The sequence below is a fragment of the Monodelphis domestica genome, chromosome 1, assembly GCF_027887165.1.
Source record: "Monodelphis domestica isolate mMonDom1 chromosome 1, mMonDom1.pri, whole genome shotgun sequence".
NCBI classification, from domain to species: Eukaryota; Metazoa; Chordata; class Mammalia; order Didelphimorphia; family Didelphidae; genus Monodelphis; species Monodelphis domestica.
In genome coordinates, this window is record NC_077227.1 from 707648029 (window position 1) to 707653520 (window position 5492).

General features: G+C 37.0%; 1 long non-coding RNA gene across 1 annotated transcript in view; it reads left to right on the top strand.

The window, feature by feature from the left end:
- The window catches only part of LOC130456337 (uncharacterized), a 63475-nt gene that overhangs the window by 23334 nt on the left and 34649 nt on the right, over positions 1–5492 (top strand). The gene's annotated exons all lie outside the window — the stretch shown is intronic.

A 5492-nucleotide genomic window follows, 5' to 3' on the forward strand; every position in this document is an offset into this window, starting at 1 on the left:
GTCTAGCCCTTTTCTCATTATTTCCTTTTTTCTCTCTCTCCCTTTCTTTAATTCCTCATTTGTATTAATTAAATCTCTATAAAACCCAGCTGACTTGGGTATATTTCATATTTGGGAATTTTTCCCTGGCGACCACTTTATATTTTGATTTAAATCAAGACACTGTCTTGAAACCATAATTCTTTGGTCACAATTTAAGGAAAACACTCTTTTAATCATTACAGTTTATGGCACCAACTATTTTATTTGTTACAGTTTATGGCTGACTACGAAGTTGGTGGAAAAACCCTCAAAAATTTTTGTGAAATCTCTTTCCTTTCTCTCTTTATTACTTGCTCTATCAGTCAGCTTTTTAAAAAATGTTGCTAACTCGGCTTCAGAACACAGATGCAAGAGAGGGTGAGTAAAAAGAACATTTTGATTCTCCTTAAATTAAGCTGTTTTAAATCTTAGCAACAGGGCCCTAAGGTCCTTGCTAGGAGAGCTGTTTCTAAATCTCTTTCCTTTAGGGAACAACTTCCTAAATTAGGATTAAGAAAAACTTGGGAAAGTTTTGGCCTTGTTCTGCTTCCCACATTTACTTTAGAAATATGGAGTTACAGTCAGTTCAGAACTTAGTTAACAACTGGCTTTTCAGTAAATACTTTGTTCTTTTTTTAGTACAAACATTGGTCTGCAACTTACTTAACAGCTGGCTCATCAGCTCCATGACCAAACTTGTAAGTACAGAATTCCTTGTCTCCCTGAAAGGGCTCATCCCATGGAACTTATGGCAAAATCTAATCAACATACTATTTTCCCTTGAATTTTTGATTGTTGTAATTGTAATATGGGATCTCCTTGGAGAACTCATTTCTCAGTCAAACCAACCAATTGCTCCTTCTAATATTCAACAAATTGTAGAACTAAATACTCAGCAGGAACTTATAGAGGAAAGTCATGGGGAGATCGTAACTTTTATGAGAAGCATTAAAAGAGAGTTAAGAATATTATCAGAATCTCTGTCCTACCCTGCTCTGGACACTAACCCTCCTAACCAACTCACCCCTCCCCCTGCCCCCTTGGCCTCAGAAAACCCTAGTTCTAACCAACCCACTCCTCCCACTAGTCATGCTTTTGATCCCACACCCTCAACTCTAAGTACACACTCCACCCATGCTTCTGACCCTACACAATCCACTCTAAATTCACACCCTACTGATTCCTCCAACCCTTCCCACCCTGCCCAATTCAATTCTCAGATCCTTCCTACCTCTGATCTTTCTGGCACTATGGGACAACAACAAACCCTCTCCCTCAGTGTGCCCAACTCTTCTCTTTCTCATACCTACCCCATTGAGAATGGAGCAAGAAGCCTAGAAACAGAAACAGGAGTACAAAATAATTCAGATAGGTTATTTCCTTTAAGGGAAGTACCCACTTTTAATAAAAATGGAAACTTGGTATCTGTAAGACATCATACACCTTTTAGCCCTGAGGGTTTAAATAAATTTAGGGAAGATCTTCCATCATTTGAGGAAGAACCAATATTAATTATAAAAAAATTAGAGAACATATTCAGAACTTTTGACCCCACTTGGATGGATGTTGAAAATTTATTAGAAACATTTCTAACAAAAAGAGAAAAAAACAACATCGTCTCTCTGGCTAAACTAGAAGAGGAAATTATTGGCCAACTGAAGATCCACATTGGAACCCTAATGTTGAACTAGATCACACAAAACTAAACCAGGCCACAGAAGCATTATTGACAGCCATGAGAGCTTGCTCTGATAGACCTGAAAAATGGTCAAAATTTGAAAGAACCCGACAAGTTATTGATGAAACACCCTCCCTGTTTATGGACAGACTTATTGATGTAGGAAATACATATATAGACCTTGATTTATCCAGAGAAAGAGACATTAGGCAAATACGTAGGCAATTCGTTAAGAACTGTTGTTCAGCGGTAAAAGACTACGTTAAAACTAGTTGTCCTAATTGGGACTCTGTGGACCTTGAAGAATTGAGGAGAGCAGCAACCTATGTTTATAAAGGCCATGTAAAAAGACCTGAGGAAGGCAATATGTTAGTGGAAGACTTAAATAAAAAATTGAAATGTTAAAGAGACAATTGAAAAATAGGGAGAGACTAAAGCCGCTTTGTGGGAATTCACTAATAAATCAGTAAGCTGCCACTTTTGTGAGAAGAAAGGGCACAAAATGATGGAATGTAGAACCTTTCTTAAGATGATTGGAAGGAAGACACAGTTTAATAACAACTTTAGAAATAATAATTATAGAAATGATGATAATAATCATAGAAACCAGAATTTTAGAAATTATAATAACGATTATGGAAATAACTATAATGACTATAGAAATAAGAACCTTAGAAACCAAAAGTATAGAAATAGGAATTGGGAAAATAATGACAATGCTCCAAATGAAGAAAAGGATAATACCCAACAACAATATATAAGAAATGGTGCTCGTCCAAAAAATACTTGAGGTAATGACCCTCAGAGGGGTGCCCTTCAGGGGGGTGCCCAAGGAACATCCCAAACACAATGAAGGTATCTGGGGTGGGGCTGGGGCACAGGAATCAGAGGATACAACCTTTGATTTTCTGGACCCTGATGTCCTACTACCCGTTGTCCCTATCCACTGCCCTTCCCATACTAATGAACCCCATGTTACCTTAAAGGTGGGTAACACTTATTATGATTGTCTCTTAGACACTGGAACTACCAGGTCTGTATTAAAGAATGTACCTGATTTACACTGTTATTCCATTTACTCACAAAGTGTAGTGGGAGTATCAGGAATACCCCAAAGAGTTAAAAAACTTCCCCCTAGAATGGTGTCTGTAGGACCCCTAGAGGTACAATATTCCTTTCTTTTGATGCCTGACTCCCCTTTAAATTTGCTGGGGAGGGACCTTCTATGCAAATTCAGAGCCACAATAACTTGTTCCCCAGATGGTTCTTTAAGATTGGAAGTACCAGAGGAATCCTTAAATTTACTCCCTGTACTTCTCTCAGAGAACCAAGAGGCAAAAGAGCCTCCCACTTTTGAAATACCGATGCATATACCGGAGTCTCTTTGGGCCACATCTTCTTCCGATGTAGGCTTACTTAAATCTGCTGTTCCTGTGCAGATAGAAACTAAATCTAGCCCACCTCCTTCCATTCCTCAGTATCCCCTCTCAAAAGAGGCAATTGAGGGTATTACACCAGTTATTAACTCATTAATTAAACAAGGAATAATAATCCCTTGCAAATCTGAATACAACACATCCATCCTGCCAGTTAAGAAACCAAAAAGAGGGCCTGATGGCAAGCACCTCTATAGATTCGTACAGGATCTAAGGGTGGTGAATAATGATGTTATAAAAAGACTCTCTGTAGTTTCTAACATAAATACTATTATTTCCTCTATTCCTAGCACAGCTACATACTTTAGAGTAGTAGACTTGTGCTGAACTTTCTTTTCCATACCTACACATGAGAAATCCAGGCATATTTTTGCTTTTACCTGGAAGGGCTCACAATATACATGGAGTCGTTTGCCACAGGACTATGTGGAAAGTCCGAGTTTATTTGAGCAAATTTTCATCCAAGACACAGATAACATAACATTTAAAAATATCAAATTAATTAAATATGTAGATGATCTACTCCTGGGTTCAACAGATGCAGAAACATGTCAGGAAGATAGTAAACACCTTTTGGAATTGTACAAAAGGGGACACAAAATCTCGAAGGATAAGGTTCAGTGGTGTCTCCCTAAAGTAGAATATTTGGGATTCATCCTGACTGCTGATGCTCATTATATTTCTCCAAAACGAATTGAGAATATTCAAAATTTAAGTGCTCCTACTACTAAGAAACAGTTATTTGTTTGAGCTATTTGTAAAAAGAGGTAAAGAGTCCATTTTAGTAGCTGAAGTGAATCACTATTATAATCCCCATCTCCTGCATTTGTAAAAATGTGAATGGATGGGACATAACAGTCACATACCAAAGGAGCTGAAATGTTGATCCCAGGGCATGGTACCCTTGGATACTCCTTGGCTCCCAACAGGAAGCATCTCTCATTTGTTACTCTTCAGCTAACCTTCCACCAGAATGATCTAGATTTTTAGTGACATTTTTAGACCCAACATAAACATTATAGAGGTTTGTTTTTTTTCTAGACTCCTCTGCCACATTTTTTGATAATGATTGCAGTAATTGATTTAAAAAAAAATCTTAGCCAAGGTTAAAACATTGTTATACCTGAAAAACTTGTGACAAGTATCCATTAGTTTTATTTTTATTTTTTATTTTTTTTAAACCTTTACCTTCTGTCTTGGAATCAATACTGTGTATGGGTTCCAAGGCAGAAGAGTGGTAAGGGTTAGGCAATGGGGGTTAGGTGACTTCCACAGGGTCACACAGCTGGGAAGTGTCTGAGGCCAGATTTGTACCTAGTACCTCCTGTCTCTAGGCCTGGCTCTCAATCCACTGAGCCACCCAGCTTTCCCCTCCATTAGTTTTAAATGTCATACTTCAGATTCATGTGAATACTAATGATAATGGATTTGTTTTCTATTGTAATTAACTGAGCTATTGTGAATTTTGGGGACTTTGGTACTTCTTTGAATGTGCATTATCTACTGTATTACTGTTTTTTTCTGAAAATCATAATGTATCCACACTGTGGTTCATGGCCAAGTTAAAAAGGAAATGGATCTCATTTTGGGGTGAGCAACCTTTATATTCTACCTTTCCTTAGCTGACACACTGTGTCAATGATCGTATGCTATATATTTTTGATTTTAAAAACTTTTTTATTATTGGTTTTGTTTGCACATGCAATATAACATTTCAGTTTTATTTTCTCTCTTTTTTTGTATTTGAAGCACATGTCAACAGTATTGAGATTTTCTTTAATTTTTTTATTTTGCAGTAACATTAGTTAAAACATATATATGTATATGTATATGTATATGTATATATATATATATATATATATATATATGCACACTATAATATTAATACATACTCCAAAGTTTTAGAGTATGGAAACCTACCATTGATTGATAAATATTATGGGATTGTGATCAATGATTGTGTATGATTCCAGGAGAGAGGAACAAAAGAGCCATTATACAGTGCCAGGAAATACAAGGTCAAGGAGAACAACAAATTCCAATGGGGTTGATGAAAATCTGCACAGTGCTAAGGAGCACAAGGTGAAAAAAGTCCAAGCCAAACCAAGTAGGACTGATGAACTTCTAAGCCAATACGAAAGGACTTATACCTAGTGTGAGACTCGAGGTTGTGGCACTTGATATATGTTAATATGCAGGATGCCTTGTATCCACACTCTTTGTGAAATATTCACAGACAATTACCAAATTTTGGTTATCATCCTGACTCCCGCTATCCCTGAAAGTGAATGTAAATCAGACTAGGGAATGACACTTCCCTATCACACAAAAACCTAGTCCTTTTTTCTCTCTTATAG